At 43.1% G+C, this 22,654-nt stretch overlaps 1 non-coding gene across 1 annotated transcript; it reads left to right on the top strand.

Annotated features, from left to right (window-relative positions):
* Window positions 1-11,714: 11,714 nt before the first annotated feature.
* On the top strand, window positions 11,715-11,786 carry TRNAQ-UUG (transfer RNA glutamine (anticodon UUG)). The gene has a single exon. It is a non-coding gene; the product is annotated as a tRNA-Gln (tRNA).
* Window positions 11,787-22,654: the final 10,868 nt, after the last annotated feature.

The raw sequence follows: 22,654 nt of genomic DNA, 5'->3' as shown, positions 1-22,654 counted from the left end.
TTGTTTTAAAGTACTTTAACCCCTTCCCTCTTCGGCCACTTTTGACCTTCCTGACAGAGCCTCATTTTTCAAATTTGACATGTTTCACTTTATATGGTAATAACTTCTGAATGCTTTTACCTATCCAAGCGATTCTGAGAATGTTTTCTCGTGACACATTGGACTTTATGTTACTGGCAAAATTTGCTCGATAAATTCAATATTTATTTGTGAAAAACACCAAAATTTAGGGAAAATTTTGAAAAATATGCATTTTTCTAGATTTACATGTATCTGCATGTAAGACAGGCAGTTATACCACACAAAATAGTTACTAATTATCATCCCCCATATTTCTACTTTAGATTGGCATTGTTTTTTGAACATCCTTTTATTTTTCTAGGATGTTCTAGCTTAGAACTTTATCAGAAATTTCTCAAATTTTCAAGAACATTTCAAAAAGCTATTTTCTCAGGGACCAGTTCAGTTGTGAAGTGGCTTTGAGGGCCTTATATATTAGAAACTCCAATAAGTCCCCCCATTTTAAAAACTTCACCCCTCAAAGTACTCAAAACAGCATTTAGAAAGTTTCTTAACCCTTTAGAGGTTTCACGGGAATTAAAGCAAAGTAGAGGTGACATTTACAAATTTCATGTTTTTTTGCAGAAATTCATATTTAATCCATTTTTTTTGTAACACAGAAAGTTGTACCAGAGAAATGCAACTCAATATTTATTGCCCAGAATCTTCAGATTTAGGAAATATCCCACATGTGGCCCTAGTGTGGTAATGTACTGAAGCACAGGCCTCAGAAGCAAATGGAGCATCGTGTGGATTGTGGGGCCTTCTTTTTATTAGAATATATTTTAGGCACAGTGTCAGGTTTGAAGGGCTCTTGTGGTGCCAAAAGAGTGGAAATCCCCCAAAAGTGACCCTATTTGGGAAACTACACACCTCAAAGAAATTATCTAGGGGTATAGTGAGCATTTTGACCCCACAGGTTTATTGCAGAAATTACTGGAAGTAGGCCGTAAAAATTAAAATCTACATTTTTTCAAAGAAAACGTAGGTTTAGCAAATTTTTTCTCATTTCCACAAGGACTAAAGTAGAAAAGCCACCACAAAATTTGTAAATCAATTTCTCCTGAGTAAAACAATACCCCACGTGTGGTCATAAACGGCTGTTTGGGCACATGGCAGAGCTTAGAAGGGAAAGAGCGTCATTTGGCTCTTGGAGCTCAAATTTAGCAGGAATGGTTTACGGAGGCCAGGTCGCATTTGCAAAGCCCCTGAGGGGACTAAACAGTGGAAACCTCCCAGAAGTGACCCCATTTTGGAAACTACACCCATTGAGGAAATTATCTAGACATATATTGAGCATTTTGACCACACAGGTTTTTTGCAGAAATTATTGGAATTAGGCCGTGAACATTAAAAATCTAAATTTAAGAAAATGTAGGTTTAACTAACTTTTTCTAATTTCCGCAAGGACTAAAGGAAAAAAAAGCAATTTCTAAAGCAATTTCTCCCGAGTAAAACAATACCCCACATGTGGTCATATACGGCTCTTTGGACACACTTAGAAGGGAAAGAATGCTATTTGGCTTTTGGAGATCACATGTAATGTCGGGGTAGGGAGACGGACAGGTGAGCCCTAATCTACCCACCACTCAGTCCCTGCCTACTTGCAGAGTCAGTCCTAGGCGACGGCGCACAATTGGGCGACGGTCCCTACGCTCGCTATGTGCACGACAAACAAAACAGACAAGGGAACACAGAAGCAAGGGAAGAGGGGCAGCTGCCCACGGAAACACCGTGAGCAACAGAGTAGTGAACGAGCCGAGTCAAACGAGGAGAGTATGCGGTAACAAAAGCAAAACAGGAGAATAGTCAGTCAAGTAGGGTCAATAAGAAGCAGAGGTCAATGGTAATAGCAGGAACAGCAGAGCCAGGAAACACAAGAATCACAGGCAAAGGACAGGCAGCAAATGAAGGTATAAATAGACCAAGTGCGGGAGCTAGAACCGTCTGGCCAGGCTGTGATAGGTTCTCCCACTCCTCAGCCTACCAGCCTGAGTGGTAGCAGATCGAGTCACTCTATCAGACCTAGGGACAGATGCAGACTGATTAACCACGGGCGTCGACACAGAAGCTGTGTCTGGCAGATCCTTTACATCACATTTAGCAGGAATTTGTTTGTGGAGGCCATGTCGCCTTTGCAAAGCCCCTGAGGGGACAAAACAATGAAAACGCCCACAAGTGACTTAATTTAGGAAACTACACCCCTTGAGGAATTAATCTAGGGGTGTAGTGAGCATTTTAACCACACAGTTTTTTTTATAGAATTGGGCAGTGAAAATAAAAAACAATCCCTTTTCTTCAATAAGACGTAGCTTTAGCTCAAAACTTCACATTTTCTCAACAAATAAAGGAAAAAAAGAACCCCAACATTTGTAAAGCAATTTCTCCCGAGTACGGCAATACCCCATCTGTGGTCATAAAGTGCTGTTTGGGCACACGACAGGGCTCAGAAGGTAAGGAGTGGCATTTGGAGTGTAGATTTTGCTGGATTGGTTTCTGGTCGCTATGTCGCAATTGCAAAGCCTGTGTGAGACCAAAACTGTGGAAAACCCCCAGAAGTGACCACATTTTGGACACTACACCCCTCAAGGTATTCACCCCGCAGGTGTTTTGCAGAAATTAGTATGCACTCGATGTTGCAGAGTGAAAATGGGATTTTTTTTCCATAGATATGCCAATATGTGGTGCCCAGCTTGTGCCGCCATAACAAGACAGCTCTCTAATTATTATGCTGTGTTTCCCGGTTTTAGAAACACCCTACATGTGGTCCTAATCTTTTGCCTGGACATTTGACAGGGCTCAGGAGTGAAAGAGTACCATGTAAAATCAACACCCACCCCAAAATTTTTAAAAGGGTTCTCCAGTGTATGGCGATGCTATATATGTGGAAGTAAACAGCTGTTTGGGCACGCTATAGGGTTCTGAGGGGAGGGAGCACCATTTGGCTTTTGGAGCTGTTTGTTTGGTACTAGTTTTGTTTGAGTATTGCTGGTGTTTCCGTCTATAATGTGGAGGCAAATGCAAGATGGGCAGAGTACATCAGTGGCATAGTCAGGTGGTATAATAATTGGGTTAAAAAAACAGTAAAATAATCCATAGATATTTGTTACGCTGTGAAGCAATCCTTTTCTGCACAGGCCAGTGTCGCACTGATAAATGTCCTTCCTTATCCCCCTTTCGGTCCTCACTCTGCACCTTTGCAGTGTGGGGAATTTTGCTGGGAAGTGTTGTCCTGGTATGATACGGGCACCCTCGCTTCCAGCAGATATGTATGGGCCCTCCCCTTCCTGGTTCCCTAATTTTAGGGCCTTGATAATTCACCTCTTGAAAGAGGAAGACATTTTCCCCTCGGGCCGGCACAACTGCATATTTTTTCTTTCCTGACTTATTGAAGCCTTAACTCATTTTATTTTTTCATAGACGTAGTGGTATGAGGGCTGTATTTTTGCAGGACGAGCTATAGTTTTTATTGGTACCATTTTGGCGACTTTTTGATCACCTTTTAGCCTATTTTTTGGGAGGCCAGGTGACTAAAAAAACTGCAATTCTGGCATCGTTTTTTAGTTTTTTTAATACAGGGTTCACCATGCGTTATAAACTACATTTTATTCTGTGGGTCAGTCTGATTCCGGCGATACCTAATTTATAGCACTTTTTTATGTTTTGCAACTTTTTGAACAATAAAATTACTTTTGTAAAAACAACGTCTTTTTTCTGTCACCAAGTTGTGAGAACCATACCGTTTAAATATTTTAGTTGACGGAGGTGTATGAGGGCTTGTGTTTTTCGAGACGAGCTATAGTTTATATAGGTACCATTTTTGGACACATGCGACTTTTTGATCACTTTTTATTCCAATATTTGTAGGGCAAAGTGACCAAAAAAACAGAAATTCTGGTATAGTTTTCAAAGTTAGTTTTTTTTTACGCCGTTCACCGCATGGAATAAATAACATAATATTTTTATAGTTCAGGCTGTTACGGTCGCGGCGATACCAAATATGTATGGTTTATTTTATTTATTTTCAATAATAATGGACTTGATAAGGAAAAAGGGTGATTGTGTTTTATTTTATTACTTGAAACTTTTACTATATGTTTTAAAACTTTTATTTTTTTTACACTTTTTTATACTTTTTTTTTCCACTTTTTGTCAAGTCCGACTAGGGGACTTGAAGGTCCAACTGTCTGATTTATTTTTTCTAATACATTGCACTACCTATGTGGTCATCATATGGGTGGTTCGGGCAGCCGCCCGGGGTCCATGGCCACCCGAACTGCACATAATCTTAAAAACTATGCCGCCACTTGCGCTGCTAACTGTCACTGCGGAGATGGGGAGAAGTTGCAGGGAGAGCAACTCAGGGCAGGCTTAGTCGGGATAGTGAAAGCTACGCCTCTCTACATAAAAGTACTCCAAATAGTAGGCTAAAAGAGCTTTGATGACGTCATGCCCATATGACCCAGCCCATTACTCAGGTCCTTCTACCACAGTAAAGAAGCAGAATATCTGCAGGGGAGAAGGCCCGCCCACCAGTCAGGTCTTTACACAGAGCCCCAGGCTGGTGAGTGCTTTTCCACACCCCCATCCTTTCATCCATCTCTTCATCAATTCATCCCTCCATTACCCTCTCCCTTCATCACTCACTCACTGCCTCCCTCCATCCCTCACTCACTTCATCTCTCCCTCCATCCCTCATTCCCTTCATCCCTCCATCATTCCCTCCCTCACTCACTCCCTCCCTTCATCACACAGTGTGTTGCGCTATCTACAGGGCGCTGTGTGTGTGACGCTATCTACAGGAAGGTATGTGTGGCGCTATCTACAGGGGGCTGTGTGGGATGCTATCTACAGGGGCTATGTGTGTGGCACTATCTACGGGAGGGTATGTGTGGCGCTATCTACAGGGGGCTGTGTGTGGTGCTATCTACAGGGGGCTGTGTATGACGTAATCTACAGGGGGCTGTGTGTGTGACGCTATCTACAGGGGGCTGTGTGTGTGACACTATCTACAGGGGTGTGTGTGTGTCACGCTATCTACAGGTGCTGTGTGTGTGATGCTATCTACAGGGGCTGTGTGTGTGACGCTATCTACAGGGGCTGTGTGTGTGACGCTATCTACAGGGGCTGTGTGTGTGACGCTATCTACAGGGGCTGTGTGTGTGACGCTATCTACAGGGGCTGTGTGTGTGACACTATCTACAGGGGTTGTGTGTGTGACGCTATATACAGGGGCTGTGTGTGGCGCTATCTACAGGGGGATATGTGTGGCGCTATCTAAAGGGGGCTGTGTGTGTGGCGCTATCTACAGGGGGTGTGTGTGACACTATCTACAGGGGGTGTGTGTGATGCTATCTACAGGGGCTGTATGTGTGACTATCTACAGGGGGATGTGTGTGTGACTATCTACAGGGGTGCTGTGTGTGTAATGCTATCTACAGGGGGTTGTGTGACGCTATCTACAGGGGCTTTGTGTGTGACGCTATCTACAGGGGCTGTGTGTGTGACCCTATCTACAGGGGCTGTGTGTGTGTGACGCTATCTACTGGGGGCTGTGTGGGTGACGCTATCTACTGGGGTCTGTGTGTTTGACGCTATCTACTGGGGGCTGTGTGTGTGTGACGCTATCTACAGGGGGCTGTGTGTGTGTGACACTATCTACAGAGGGCTGTGTGTGTGTGCTATCTACAGGGGGCTGTGTGTGTGACGCTATCTACAGGGGCTGTGTGTGTGACGCTATCTACAGGGGCCTTTGTGCGTGTGGTGCTTTACTTTACAATGTTTGACACAATTATATTCAGGGGCGCAGTGTTTGGTGCTATTATATTCCGGGATACAGTGTTTGGTACTATTTTATTCAGAGGCGCAGTGTTTGGTGCTATTATATTTAGACGTTTACGCACGCCTCGTTTTTAGAGTGCATCATCAGGGGACACATTCATTGATTATAGAACACCTAGTTAATGAGTCCCTATTCCTAGATGGGGTTTGCAGTGCTGAATTGTTATAAACGGTTGAGCATTTTAAATCCAATCGCGCCCATGATACTACATCTCCTATGATGCAGTGGGAGGTCCTTAAATGTGTACTCCTAAAACATGGAACCCGCCTTAAAAGAGAAAGGGCCCATTCCTTTAAAACTGCTCTTCAAAAAAATTAGTCTATTCCGCTATTGCGGGAGTTACAAAGTGCCCGGCAAGACGCCCGACATCTATTGGACTCGGCCCAAAAGCATGCTCTCCAAGTCTGTCGTGGCAAGTTCTACGAATTTGATAACAAAAGCAGACGCATGCTAGCCCGAGCACTAAAAACTCAGATGGCCCAGTCTCATATACCGAACATTAAATCTTCATCTGGCCATGTTGTTCATACGACTCCCGAGGTAGCGGACTGCTTTCATAAATTTTATTCTGACCTCTACAACCTCCGTCCCCCCACCAACTCACCCTCTGTTAGCCAGGACTCTTTCACCTCTTCTTTCACCCGTTTCTCCAGGTAGATAGCCCAGGAGATGTATATGGATTTCACTTTTCCTGAGATCCTTACAGTCTTAAAAGACCTCCCGGGGGGAAAAAAGTCCTGGACCGGATGGATACACTGCCAAATTTTATAAAACATTATTTGAATGTCTGGTGCCTGTTCTGCTCCAAGCTTTTAATTCCATCTCACCTGAAGTACTAGCTCCACTTTGGCCCATGTCGCTGTTCTCCCTAAACCGGGCAAGGATCCTCAACTTTGTTCCAGTTACCGTCCTATCTAATTACTCAATCTGGACCTCAAAATCTACGCCAAATTGCTTACTAACAGATTGAATAAACACTTATCTACCCTGGTTCACCCAGATCAAGTGGGATTTGTGCCCGGTAGGGAGGCATGCGATAATACACTTAAAATATTGGATATCATCCATCATGCCCAGACTCAACAAACCCCTCTCATGATCCTGTCCCTAGATGCCGAAAAGGCATTTGACATAATATCATGGCCCGCCCTTCCTCAAACTCTTCAACACTTCCCTCATTAGTAAAATAATGGCCCTCTACCATTCTCCCTCCGCCCAAATAAAAATTAACGGCTCACTTTCTGCTCCCTTCACTATTCACAATGGCACCAGGCAGGGCTGCCCCTTGTCCCCATTGTATGTTCTCGTTATGGAACATTTCATGGCCTCCATTCGGCACAGCCCGGATGTTAAGGGTATTCTCATAGGCGGAATAGAATATAAGTGCCCTGCATTTGCCGATGACTTACTAGCTTATCTCACAAACCCACATATATCCCTTCCCTCGTTTATGTCCGAGCTTTCCCGTTTTGTAACATGATCCAACTTTAAGATCAACTTCTCTAAATCATAGGCTTGTATCCAAATATTCCACTATCCAACAAAATGTCAGAGAAAATGACGTTCAAAAATATATACTATTATCACTGCCTGTATGAACGATTAAAGAAACCTGAATTTTATTTTGGTAATTCATAAGTCTAAAAAAGGGCAGATAGCCACAATACTAAACAGGCGTAGGCAATAAGATCAGACACAGGGGGGGTGGTGTTATGTATAAAGAATCACGGTTATGTGTATGCAACACCAACACGCCACTCTCCCTTCTTATTAGATAAAGCTCTGGTCACTATTGCTTAACCCCTTAACGACCAAGGATGAAAATGCACGTCCTGGTCGGCTGCTAGTTCCCGCACCATGACGTACATTTTCGTCCGCATTTCAAACTGTCACTCTGTGTAAACACAGAGTGACAGACCCGCGCTGACAGCTATCCCCGACAGCTGAGACATCAGTCTTGCCGGACAGCGGACCATCGCCGCTGATTTCGGCAGTTAACCCCTTAAGTGCGGCGACGGATTGCCGTCGCCGCATTTAAGTGGTTTGAAGCACATCAGCAGCCCCCACGAAGTGATCGTGGGGGCTACCGATGCTTGTCACGGCAATCGGAGGTCAGATAATGACCTCCGGGTTGCCATGCACGGAAGCCTCGGAGGAACAACCTCCGGCCGTTCCTCCTCTGCTTCCTGTCAGTGTGACAGTCACGTCACAATGACAGTTAGAGTACATTACACTACGTGTGTAGTGTAATGTACTCTAGCAGCGATCAAAGCTGCAAGACTAAGTGTCCCCTAGTGGGACAAGTTAAAAAAGTAAAAAAAAGTAATAAAAATGTTTTAAAAAAAGTGTAAAAATAAAAGTTATAAGTTCTATAAACACTAAATGCTTTTTTTCCTATAATAAGACTTTTATTATAGAAAAAAAATGAACACGTTAAAAAAGTACACATATCTGGTATCACCGCGTTCGTAACGAACCTAACTATAAAACTATAATGTTATTTTTCCCGCACGATGAACACCCCAAAAAAAATCAATAAAAAACTACGACAGAATCGCAATTTTTTGGGTCACCACCGCTCCCTAAATAAAGAATAAAAAGTGTTTAAAAAGTCGCATGTACCCGAAAATAGTACCAATAAAAACTTCTATCCGTTCCGCAAAAAACAAGCCCTTACACAGCTTTTTTGACAAAAAAATTAAAAAATTATGGCTCTCAGAATATGGTGACACAGAAATTTTTTTTTTTATAAATAAGTCATTTTATTGCGCAAACGCTATAAAAAAGGACCAAACCTATATACATATGGTATCGCCGTAATCGTACCAACCCGCAGAATAAATTAAAAATGTCATTTATTGCGTACGGTGAGCGCCGCAAAAAAAAAACCTAAAAAAACGGTGTCAGAATTCCTGTTTTTTGCTCAGGATTGCAAAAAATTGAATAAAAAGTGATCAAAAAAAATCGCATGTACCCCAAAATGGTACCAATGAAAACTACAGATTGTCCTGCAACAAATAAGCCTTCACACCACTCTATTGATGGAAAAATAAAAAAGTTATGGCTCTTGGAAAGCGGGGAGTGAAAATCTAAAATATGAAAGCAAAAAATGGATCAGTCCTGAAAGGGTTAATTCATTTCTAATGAAAAAACGTATGACAACATGTTGGGTATTTCCGTACTCGGGAGAAATTGCTTTATAAAAAAATGGTTGTTTTTTTCCTCCTTTATCCCTTGTGAAAATGAGAAAATGCAACATTTTAGTGGAAAAAATTTTGATATTAATTTTCGCGCCCTAATTCTAATAAACTCTGCAAAAGACCCGTGGGGTCTAAATGCTCACTATACCCCTAGAAAAATTCCTTGAAGGTTTTTCCAAAATGGGGTCACTTTTGGTGGGTTTCCACTGTTTTGGTCCCTCCAGTGCATTGCAAATGCGACATGGCACCGAAAACCATTCCAGCAAAATCATAAATCCAAATGGCGCTCCTTCCATTCTGAGCCCTGCTGTGGGTCCAAACAGCAGTTTATTACCACATATGGGGTATTGTCGTAATCGGGAGACATTGCTTTACAAATGTTGGGGTGCATTTTCTTCGTTATTCCTTGTAAATAATAAAAATTTCTATGTTGTTTCAGAAAAAAAGTACATTTTAATTCTTACAGACTAATTTCAATATATTTAGCGAAAAACCTGTGTGGTCAAAATGCTAACTATACCCCTAGATAAATACCTTAAGGGGTCTAGTTTTCGAAATGGGGTCGTTTATGGGGAGTTTCTATCATTCTGGCAGCTCAAAGCTTCTCCAAATGTACATTGGGTCCTAAAACATTTTCAAGCAAAATATGAGTCCTGAAAGCCTCCGGGTGTTCCCTTCCTTTGGGGCCCTGCCGTGTGTCCAAACAACGCATTAGGGCCACAATGTGGGTATTTTTGAAAACAGGAGAAAGAGGGTGATAGATTTTGGGGTGTGTTTCTTCATTTTCATGGTCGCTTTACAAAGAAATCGTTCTTCAAACAAATACTTTTATGAAAAAAGTGAAATTATTATTTTTTTCACCTGCTATGCATTAAATTTAGCAAAGAACTGTGGGGTCAAAATAATTACTATACCCCTAAATAAATACCTTATGGGGTCTAGTTTTCTAAATGGGGTCATTTATGGGGAGTTTCTATCGTTTTGGCAGCTCAAAGCCTCTCCAAATGTACAGTGGGGCCTAAAACATTTTCAAGCAAAATATGAGTCCTGAAAGCCTCCGGGTGCTCCCTTCATTTTGGGTCCTGCCGTGTGTCCAGGCAGCACATTAGGGCCACAATGTTGGTATTTTTGAAAACAGGAGAAACAGGGTGATAGATTTTGTGGTGTGTTTCTTCATTCTCATGGTCGCTTTACAAAGAAATTGGTCTTCAAACTGATACTTTTATGAAAAAAGTGATTTTTTTTTTTTTTTCACCTGCTATGTATTAAATTTAGCAAAAAACTGTGGGGTCAAAATACTTACTATACCCTTAGGTAAATACCTTAAGGGGTCTAGTTTTCTAAATGGGGTCATTTGTGGGGGTTTCCATCACTCTGAGACCTATGAGCCTCTGAAAACCTGGCTTGGTGCCGGAAAACAAAATGTACTTCAAAATTTATAAAATTATTATTCAATTTGTAAGTCCTCTAAATTGCTGAAAATGTATTTTATTTTTTCAAAAGTGCTGCCAAAATGGAGTAAAGAGATAGAAATATATATTTAATTGAAAAAATTGTACAGTATGTGTGTACATATGTGACATATTGCAGTTAAAAATAGGGGAAAATGGTAATTTTTACAAAATTTCTTCAATTTTTCTATTTTTTAATTAATTTCCGCAAATCGTATCAGTCTACTTTTACCACTAAAATAAAGTACAACATGTGACAAAAAAACAATGTCAGAATTACTTGGATATTCAAAACTTTCACAGAGTTATTCTCTGATAAAGTCAGACATACCAGATTTGACAAATCTGGCTTGGTCATTAAGGTACAAACATGCCCGGTCATTAAGGGGTTAAAGCTGTGTCCCTAGACGTTTATGCACACCTCGTTTTTAGAGTGCATCATCAGGGGACACATTCATTGATTATAGAACAGCTAGTAGCCGGTTAGCACCTATTGTGTGCTTCTGCAGTCTCCCGGCGTACATAAACAGATAATGTCCCGTCCCCCCCTTGGTGATGACGCGTTGCCAGGCAGGCCATTCCATGACCGCCAACTTCACTTATCACATAGCGGGCTGAATCGCGCCCCCCTGATCAAACAGCCAATCCCCAAGCGGCAACGACAAGCATCCCTGGTAACCCTGGGGATCTCCAAGCGGCCCGGACACGCACTGTAAAAGAACAGTGACAGTCAGAACGAACGATGCATAAAAGTAAGATTGCCCAATAGCCAGTGGAGTGATTGAGATCGCAAAAATAGCTGTTATAGTGTAACCAGAAATGACTACAGGGAGGAACCAACAACAGCAGAGGAATCATCCCACAGTGGTATGGTGAGAACCCAAAGTATATGTAAAGATGACAAAAAGAAAAAATAAAAAAAAATAAAAAAAAAAATATATATATATATATATATATATATAAAAGCAGGCCAATATATAATCCCACACAAGGATTCCTTAGATAAAGACGTCAGCTGGGGTCATGACATAATCATGCAACCCTATAATGTAACTAAGTGCTAAGTAACTATGTAACCTGTGCATTATTAAAACACTGACTCATAGGTAAATGCACCTAATTATGTTTGTAAAGATAATGTATTTAGAAGCAGACTCATATGGTTCCATGGTGTAATGGTTAGCACCCTGGACTTTGAATCCAGCAATCTGAGTTCGAATCTCGGTGGAACCTTTGTTTTAAAGTACTTTAACCCCTTCCCTCTTCGGCCACTTTTGACCTTCCTGACAGAGCCTCATTTTTCAAATTTGACATGTTTCACTTTATATGGTAATAACTTCTGAATGCTTTTACCTATCCAAGCGATTCTGAGAATGTTTTCTCGTGACACATTGGACTTTATGTTACTGGCAAAATTTGCTTGATAAATTCAATATTTATTTGTGAAAAACACCAAAATGTAGGGAAAATTTGGAAAAATATGCATTTTTCTAGATTTACATGTATCTGCATGTAAGACAGGCAGTTATACCACACAAAATAGTTACTAATTATCATCCCCCATATGTCTACTTTAGATTGGCATTGTTTTTGAACATCCTTTTATTTTTCTAGGATGTTCTAGCTTAGAACTTTATCAGAAATTTCTCAAATTTTCAAGAACATTTCAAAAGGCTATTTTCTCAGGGACCAGTTCAGTTGTGAAGTGGCTTTGAGGGCCTTATATATTAGAAACTCCAATAAAGTCCCCCCATTTTAAAAACTTCACCCCTCAAAGTACTCAAAACAGCATTTAGAAAGTTTCTTAACCCTTTAGAGGTTTCACGGGAATTAAAGCAAAGTAGAGGTGACATTTACAAATTTCATGTTTTTTTGCAGAAATTCATATTTAATCCATTTTTTTTGTAACACAGAAAGTTGTACCAGAGAAATGCAACTCAATATTTATTGCCCAGAATCTTCAGATTTAGGAAATATCCCACATGTGGCCCTAGTGTGGTAATGTACTGAAGCACAGGCCTCAGAAGCAATGGAGCATCGTGTGGATTTTGGGGCCTTCTTTTTATTAGAATATATTTTAGGCACAGTGTCAGGTTTGAAGGGCTCTGTGGTGCCAAAAGAGTGGAAATCCCCCAAAAGTGACCCTATTTGGGAAACTACACACCTCAAAGAAATTATCTAGGGGTATAGTGAGCATTTTGACCCCACAGGTTTATTGCAGAAATTACTGGAAGTAGGCCGTAAAAATTAAAATCTAAATTTTTTCAAAGAAAACGTAGGTTTAGCAAATTTTTTCTCATTTCCACAAGGACTAAAGAAGAAAAGCCACCACAAAATTTGTAAATCAATTTCTCCTGAGTAAAACAATACCCCACGTGTGGTCATAAACGGCTGTTTGGACACATGGCAGAGCTTAGAAGGGAAAGAGCGTCATTTGGCTCTTGGAGCTCAAATTTAGCAGGAATGGTTTACGGAGGCCAGGTCGCATTTGCAAAGCCCCTGAGGGGACTAAACAGTGGAAACCTCCCAGAAGTGACCCCATTTTGGAAACTACACCCATTGAGGAAATTATCTAGACATATATTGAGCATTTTGACCACACAGGTTTTTTGCAGAAATTATTGGAATTAGGCCGTGAACATTAAAAATCTAAATTTAAGAAAATGTAGGTTTAGCTATTTTTTTCTAATTTCCGCAAGGACTAAGGGAAAAAAAGCAATTTCTAAAGCAATTTCTCCCGAGTAAAACAATACCCCACATGTGGTCATAAACGGCTCTTTGGACACACTTAGAAGGGAAAGAATGCTATTTGGCTTTTGGAGATCACATGTAATGTCGGGGTAGGGAGACGGACAGGTGAGCCCTAATCTACCCACCACTCAGTCCCTGCCTACTTGCACAGTCAGTCCTAGGCGACGGCGTACAACTGGGCGACGGTCCCTACGCTCGCTATGTGCACGACAAACAAAACAGACAAGAGAAGCAAGGGAAGAGGGGCAGCTGCCCACGGAAACACCGTGAGCAACAGAGTAGTGAACAAGCCGAGTCAAACCAGGAGAGTATGTGGTAACAAAAGCAGAACAGGAGTATAGTCAGTCAAGCAGGGTCAATAAGAAGCAGAGGTCAATGGTAATAGCAGGAACAGCAGAGCCAGGAAACACAAGAATCACAGGCAAAGGACAGGCAGCAAATGAAGGTATAAATAGACCAAGTGCGGGAGCTAGAACCGTCTGGCCAGGCTGTGATAGGTTCTCCCACTCCTCAGCCTACCAGCCTGAGTGGAGTCACTCTATCAGACCTAGGGACAGATGCAGACTGATTAACCACGGGCGTCGACACAGAAGCTGTGTCTGGCAGATCCTTTAAATCACATTTAGCAGGAATTTGTTTGCGGAGGCCATGTCGAATTTGCAAAGCCCCTGAGGGGACAAAACAATGAAAACGCCCACAAGTGACTTAATTTAGGAAACTACACCCCTTGAGGAATTAATCTAGGGGTGTAGTGAGCATTTTGACCACACAGTTTTTTTTATAGAATTGGGCAGTGAAAATAAAAAAACAATCCCTTTTCTTCAATAAGACGTAGCTTTAGCTCAAAACTTCAAATTTTCTCAACAAATAAAGGAAAAAAAGAACCCCAACATTTGTAAAGCAATTTCTCCCGAGTACGGCAATACCCCATATGTGGTCATAAAGTGCTGTTTTGGCACACGACAGGGCTCTGAAGGTAAGGAGTGGCATTTGGAGTGTAGATTTTGCTGGATTGGTTTCTGGTCGCTATGTCGCAATTTCAAAGCCTGTGTGAGACCAAAACTGTGGAAACCCCCAGAAGTGACCACATTTTGGAAACTACACCCCTCAAGGTATTCACCCCGCAGGTGTTTTGCAGAAATTAGTATGCACTCGATGTCGCAGAGTGAAAATGGGATTTTTTTTCCATAGATATGCCAATATGTGGTGCCCAGCTTGTGCCGCCATAACAAGACAGCTCTCTAATTATTATGCTGTGTTTCCCGGTTTTAGAAACACCCTACATGTGGTCCTAATCTTTTGCCTGGACATTTGACAGGGCTCACGAGTGAAAGAGTACCATGTAAAATCAACACACACCCCAAAAATTGTTAAAAGGGTTCTCCAGGGTATGGCGATGCCATATATGTGGAAGTAAACTGCTGTTTGGGCACGCTATAGGGTTCTGAGGGGAGGGAGCACCATTTGGCTTTTGGAGCTGTTTGTTTGGTAGTAGTTTTGTTTGAGTATTGCTGGGGTTTCCGTCTATAATGTGGGGGCAAATGCAAGATGGGCAGAGTACATCAGGGGCATAGTCAGGTGGTATAATAATTGGGTTAAAAAAACAGTAAAATAATCCATAGATATTTGTTACGCTGTGAAGCAATCCTTTTCTGCACAGGCCAGTGTCGTACTGATAAATGTCCTTCCTTATCCCCCTTTTGGTCCTCACTCTGCACCTTTGCAGTGTGGGGAATTTTGCTTGGAAGTGTTGTCCTGGTATGATACGGGCACCCTCGCTTCCAGGAGATATGTTTGGGCCCTCCCCTTCCTGGTTCCCTAATTTTAGGGCCTTGATAATTCACCTCCTGAAAGAGGAAGACATTTTCCCCTCGGGCCGGCACAACTGCATATTTTTTCTTTCCTGACTTATTGAAGCCTTAAGTCATTTTATTTTTTCATAGACGTAGTGGTATGAGGGCTGTTTTTTTGCAGGACGAGCTATAGTTTTTATTGGTACCATTTTGGCGACTTTTTGATCACTTTTTAGCCTATTTTTTGGGAGGCCAGGTGACTAAAAAAACTGCAATTCTGGCATAGTTTTTTAGTTTTTTTAATACAGGGTTCAGCATGCGTTATAAACTACATTTTATTCTGTGGGTCAGTCTGATTCCGGCGATACCTAATTTATAGCACTTTTTTATGTTTTGCAACTTTTTGAACAATAAAATTACTTTTGTAAAAACAATGTCTTTTTTCTGTCACCAAGTTGTGAGAACCATACCGTTTAAATATTTTAGTTGACGGAGCTGTATGAGGGCTTGTGTTTTTCGAGACAAGCTATAGTTTCTATAGGTACCATTTTTGGACACATGCGACTTTTTGATCACTTTTTATTCCAATATTTGTAGGGCAAAGTGACCAAAAAAACAGAAATTCTGGTATAGTTTTCAAAGTTTTTTTTTTTTTACGCCGTTCACCGCATGGAATAAATAACATAATATTTTTATAGTTCAGGCTGTTACGGTCGCGGCGATACCAAATATGTATGGTTTATTTTATTTATTTTCAATAATAATGGACTTGATAAGGAAAAAGGGCGATTGTGTTTTATTTTATTACTTGAAACTTTTACTATATGTTTTAAAACTTTTATTTTTTTTACACTTTTTTATACTTTTTTTTTCCACTTTTTGTCAAGTCCGACTAGGGGACTTGAAGGTCCAACTGTCTGATTTATTTTTTCTAATACATTGCACTACCTATGTGGTCATCATATGGGTGGTTTGGGCAGCCGCCCGGGGCCCATGGCCACCGGAACTGCACATAATCTTAAAAACTATGCAGCCACTTGCGCTGCTAACTGTCACTGCGGAGATGGGGAGAAGTTGCAGGGAGAGCAACTCAGGGCGGGCTTAGTCGGGATAGTGAAAGCTACGCCTCTCTACATAAAAGTACTCCAAATAGTAGGCGAAAGGAGCTTTGATGACGTCATGCCCATATGACCCTGCCCATTACTCAGGTCCTTCTACCACAGTAAAGAAGCAGAATATCTGCAGGGGAGAAGGCCCGCCCACCAGTCAGGTCTTTACACAGAGCCCCAGGCTGGTGAGTGCTTTTCCACACCCCCATCCTTTCATCCATCTCTTCATCAATTCATCCCTCCATTACCCTCTCCCTTCATCACTCACTCACTGCCTCCCTCCATCCCTCACTCACTTCATCTCTCCCTCCATCCCTCATTCCCTTCATCCCTCCATCATTCCCTCCCTCACTCACTCCCTCCCTTCATCACACAGTGTGTTGCGCTATCTACAGGGGGCTGTGTGTGTGACGCTATATACAGGAAGGTATGTGTGGCGCTATCTACAGGGGGCTGTGTGGGATGCTATCTACAGGGGCTGTGTGTGTGGCGCTATCTACTGGAGGGTATGTGTGGCGCTATCTACAGGGGGCTGTTTGTGGCGCTATCTACAGGGGGCTGTGTGTGACGTAATCTACAGAGGGCTGTGTGTGTGACGCTATCTACAGGGGGCTGTGTGTGTGACGCTATCTACAGGGGGCTGTGTGTGTGTGACACTATCTACAGGGGTGTGTGTGTGTGTGTGTCACACTATCTACAGGTGCTGTGGGTGTGATGCAATCTACAGGGGCTGTGTGTGTGACGCTATCTACAGGGGCTGTGTGTGGCGCTATCTACAGGGGGATATGTGTGGCGCTATCTAAATGGGGCTGTGTGTGTGGCGCTATCTACAGGGGGTGTGTGTGATGCTATATACAGGGGGCTGTATGTATGACTATCTACAGGGGGATGTGTGTGTGACTATCTACAGGGGGTTGTGTAATGCTATCTACAGGGGGTTGTGTGACGCTATCTACAGGGGCTGTGTGTGTGACGCTATCTACAGGGGCTGTGTGTGTGTGACGCTATCTACAGGGGCTGTATGTGTGACGCTATCTACAGGGGCTGTGTGTGTGTGACGCTATCTACAGGGGGCTGTGTGTGTGACGCTATCTACTGGGGGCTGTGTGTGTGACGCTATCTACTGGGGGCTGTGTGTTTGACGCTATCTACTGGGGGCTGTGTGTGTGTGACGCTATCTACAGGGGGCTGTGTGTGTGTGCTATCTACAGGGGGCTGTGTGTGATGCTATCTAAAGGGGCTGTGTGTGTGACGCTATCTACAGGGGCTGTTTGTGTGACGCTATCTACAGGGGCCTTTGTGCATGTGGTGCTTTACTTTACAGTGTTTGGTACTATTTTATTCAGAGGCGCAGTGTTTGGTGCTATTATATTTAGACGTTTATGCACGCCTCGTTGATTATAGAACACCTAGTTAATGAGTCCCTACTCCTAGATGGGGTTTGCAGTGCTGAATTGTTACAAACGGTTGAGCATTTTAAATCCAATCGCGCCCATGATACTACATCTCCTATGATGCAGTGGGGGGTCCTTAAATGTGTACTCCTAAAACATGGAACCCGCCTTAAAAGAGAAAGGGCCCATTCCTTTAAAACTGCTCTTCAAAAAAATTTGTCTATTCCGCTATTGCGGGAGTTGCAAAGTGCCCGGCAAGATGCCCGACATCTATTGGACTCGGCCCAAAAGCATGTTCTCCAAGTCTGTCGTGGCAAGTTCTACGAATTTGATAACAAAAGCAGACGCATGCTAGCCCGAGCCCTAAAAACTCAGATGGCCCAGTCTCATATACCGAACATTAAATCTTCATCTGGCCATGTTGTTCATACGACTCCCGAGGTAGCGGACTGCTTTCATAAATTTTATTCTGACCTCTACAACCTCCGTCCCCCCACCAACTCACCCTCCGTGAGCCAGGACTCTTTCACCTCTTCTTTCACCCGTTTCTCCAGGGAGATAGCCCAGGAGATGTATATGGATTTCACTTTTCCTGAGATCCTTACAGTCTTAAAAGACCTCCCGGGGGGGAAAAAAGTCCTGGACCGAATGGATACACTGCCAAATTTTATAAAACATTATTTGAATGTCTGGTGCCTATTCTGCTCCAAGCTTTTAATTCCATCTCACCTGAAGTACTAGCTCCACTTTGGCCCATGTCGCTGTTCTCCCTAAACCGGGCAAGGATCCTCAACTTTGTTCCAGTTACCGTCCTATCTAATTACTCAATCTGGACCTCAAAATCTACGCCAAATTGCTTACTAACAGATTGAATAAACACTTATCTACCCTGGTTCACCCAGATCAAGTGGGATTTGTGCCCGGTAGGGAGGCATGCGATAATACACTTAAAATATTGGATATCATCCATCATGCCCAGACTCAGCAAACCCCTCTCATGATCCTGTCCCTAGATGCCGAAAAGGCATATGACATAATATCATGTTCCCGCCCTTCCTCAAACTCTTCAACACTTCCCTCATTAGTAAAATAATGGCCCTCTACCATTCTCCCTCCGCCCAAATAAAAATTAACGGCTCACTTTCTGCTCCCTTCACTATTCACAATGGCACCAGGCAGGGCTGCCCCTTGTCCCCATTGTATGTTCTCGTTATGAAACATCTCATGGCCTCCATTCGGAACAGCCCGGATATTAAGGGTATTCTCATAGGCGGAATAGAATATAAGTGCCCTGCATTTGCTGATGACTTACTAGCTTATCTCACAAACCCGCATATATCCCTTCCCTCGTTTATGTCCGAGCTTTCCCGTTTTGTAACATGATCCAACTTTAAGATCAACTTCTCTAAATCATAGGATTTGAATGTATCCAAATATTCCACTATCCAACAAAATGTCAGAGAAAATGACGTTCAAAAATATATACTATTATCACTGCCTGTATGAATGATTAAAAAAAACCTGAATTTTATATTGGTAATTCACAAGTCTAAAAAAGGCCAGATAGCCACAATACTAAACAGGCGTATGCAATAAGATCAGACACGGGGGGGGGGGGGGGGGGTGTTATGTAGAGAGAATCACGGTTATGTGTATGCAACACCAACACGCCACTCTCCCTTCTTATTAGATAAAGCTCTGGTCACTATTGCTTAAAGCTGTGTCCCAAGACGTTTATGCACACCTCGTTTTTAGAGTGCATCATCAGGGGACACATTCATAGATTATAGAACAGCTAGTAGCCGGTTAGCACCTATCGTGTGCTTCTGCAGTCTCCCGGCGTACATAAACAGATAATATCCCGTCCCCCCCCTTGGTGATGACGCGTCGCCAGGCAGGCCATTCCATGACCGCCAACTTCACTGATGACGTAGCGGGCTGAATCAAACAGCCAATCCCCAAGCGGCAACGACGAGCATCCCTGGTAACCCTGGGGATCTCCAAGCGGCCCGGACACGCACTGTAAAAGAACAGTGACAGTCAGAACGAACGATGCATAAAAGTAAGATTGCCCAATAGCCAGTGGAGTGATTGGGATTGCAAAAATAGCTGTTATAGTGTAAACAGAAATGACTACAGGGAGGAACCATCAACAGCAGAGGAATCATCCCACAGTGGTATGGTGAGAACCCAAAGTATATGTAAAGATGACAAAAAGAAAAAAATTATATATATATATATATATACATATATATATATAAAAGCAGGCCAATAGATAATCCCACACAAGGATTCCTTAGATAAAGACATCAGCTGGGGTCATGACATAATCATGCAACCCTATAATGGGTTTCTAAGGTGTTAGCAAGCAATAAGCTAATGTACACCGCTAGTGGACCCTGTGCCTGTGTGCCTTTGTCATTGGAACAAGAGCAGGTCTTACAGGAAGCAAGTGTATGAGATATGCTCATTTAAACCCGCAGGTTTAGTGGTATCCATGCGAAAGATCCACTGTGCTTCTTTTTGTAAGATCCTCTTATCCAGGTTTCCACCCCTCACCGATGGTCGGATCTGCTCGATACCCTGGAATTTGAGAAAAGATGCATCACCCTGATGACAGTCCCACACATGACGAGCCACCGGAGTGTCGTCCCTCCTTCGAATGTCACCTATGTGGTCCCTGGTCCTTCTTCTGAATTCTCTGATTGTCTTCCCCACATATTGAAGCCTACAGCCACATTATTAGTTTTACAGTTTATGAAGGATCTATTTTCATACACCTTCCCTATAATGCTGCTGGAGAAGTTTTTGCTGCATAATATAGATTCACAGGCCCTACAGGACCAATTGTAAATCACCTTAAGGCCTTATTCACACGAACGTGTTTAACGTCGCACGGACCTATGTTAGTCAATGGGGCCGTTCAGACATTCCGTGATTTTCACGCAGCGTGTGTCCGCTGCGTAAAACTCACGACATGTCCTATACTTGGGAGTTTTTCGCGCATCATGCACCCATTGCAGTCAATGGGTGCGTGAAAATCACGCGCAGCACTTCCGTGTGTCGCGCGTGATTCGCGCAACTGTAGATAAAGAAATGAAGGAAAAAATAAAAGCACTTCCTTCATTTCTTTTTCTAAACAGCAAAACCGCGTGTCATAAGGATGGCATATGCGTGAAAATCACACAGCCACGCACCATTCACTGATGACACACGGAACTGCAATGCGCGCAAAACGCGGCGTTTTTTGCGTGCGCAAAACGCACACGTTCATGTGAATAAGGCCTTAGTCTGTTTATCAGCCATGACGTCTGTACTTGTGGTTGCAGATGGCTTTGCACCACTCTAATATTCCTCCCCCTCCTGTAAGTCAATGAGGGCATATCTCCAACAAGACCCCCAACATCCGGGTCGGCCTTCTATATCCCCCAATACGTTTGTAGGATTCTTTTAAATTTCCACATTCGCCAATGATCCGAATTTGTTCATCAGAGTTACATTTCTTAGGATTGAGCAATTCAGTTCTTTTACAGCTTAGGGCATTCTTATATGCTGACTTGAGGATCCCTTGTGGGTATCCTCTACGGTAGAAACTCTTGTTTAGATTAATGCCAAAATCCGTGATGGTGGAGCAATTCCTCCGTGCCCTTAGCTGGTTTTTTTTAGCTGCAGCATGTAAATTTATGCTTCAGAAGAGCTGCTCTTATGTTGCGAGTATTCACCATTGAATTCAATGGGCTTTCTAAACCCGCAACAATGTGGTGTGTGTTGCGACATTTGTGGCGGAATCGCAAGGAAAAAAAAAGTTATACTTACCCAGAGTTCCACGCTTCTTCTCCAGTCCGGCCTCCTGGGATGACGTTTCATCCCATGTGACTGTTGCAGCCAATCGCAGGCTGCAGCGGTCACATGGCCTGCAACGTCGTCCTAGTAGGCCGGACTACGCACAGAAGAGAGGGAGATGGTATGTAATGGCCGGGGTAGGGAGACAGACGGGTGAGCCCTAATCTACCCACCACTCTGTCCCTGCCTACTTGCATGACCCGTCCTAAGCGACAGCATACAACTGGCCGATGGTCCCTACGCTCAATACGTGAACAACAGACAAACAGACAAGGGTACACAGAAGCTAAGGGAAATGAGGCAGTTGCCCACGGCAACACCGTGAGCAACAAGAGTTGTGAACGAGCCGAGTCAAACCAGGAGTGTACGAGGTACCAAACGCAGAGCAGGAGCGTAATCAGTAAAGCCAGGGTCAAATTAAAGCAGAGGTCAATAGTACTAGCAGGAACAGCAGAGCCAGGAAACAAGACAGAATCACAGGCAAAGGAGGAGCAGGAAATGAAGGTATAAATAGACTGAGGGCGGGAGCTAGCTCCGTCTGGCCAGGCTGTGATAGGTTCTCCCACTCCTCAGCCTACCAGCCTGAGTGGTAGAAGATCGAGTCAATCTATCAGACCTAGGAGCAGATGCAGACTGATTAACCATGGGCGTCGACACAGAAGCTGTGTTTGGCAAATCCTTTACATGGTAAGTATGAAAGTTTTTTGTTTTTTCCGGCGCTGCTATCCGCACCTGAAATTCCACCCGAAAAAACGCAGTCTTTCGGTCGGCATTCCCTGCGGTGTTCAGGGCAGATACGCTGTGCAGCTTGACACAGCGTATCTGCCCTGAACACGCTGGGTGTGTTCCTACCCTAAATAAAGATTAGGAGGCCTGAGTTCAAGTACAGGAAGTTCAGTTCCTGAAAGGTTATCAAGCAGTATGCCCCGAGCAAACAGTCTGTCCCAGATTACCAGGTCTTCATCTTAAAGATCTACTGGCCTGCATCTAGGGCATTAAGACCCTGTTAGTTCACACTGAGTTTTTGGCACTGATTTTGACGCAGAAACCGCTTCGGAATCAGCGTAAAAAAACATCCGAAATCACTTCCCATTGATTTCAATGGGATAGGGAGGCGTTTTCTTTCCCGGACGGCTTATAGTCGCTCGCGGGAAGGAAAAAAAAGCGGTATGCCCTTTCTTGCCCCGGTTCCACCTCTGATTTCCCATTGA

The sequence above is a fragment of the Rhinoderma darwinii genome, chromosome 1 (assembly GCF_050947455.1).
Source record: "Rhinoderma darwinii isolate aRhiDar2 chromosome 1, aRhiDar2.hap1, whole genome shotgun sequence".
In the NCBI taxonomy this organism is placed as follows: Eukaryota; Metazoa; Chordata; class Amphibia; order Anura; family Rhinodermatidae; genus Rhinoderma; species Rhinoderma darwinii.
Note: the sequence above shows the minus strand (reverse complement) of the source record. Positions and strands in the feature narration are given on the sequence as shown.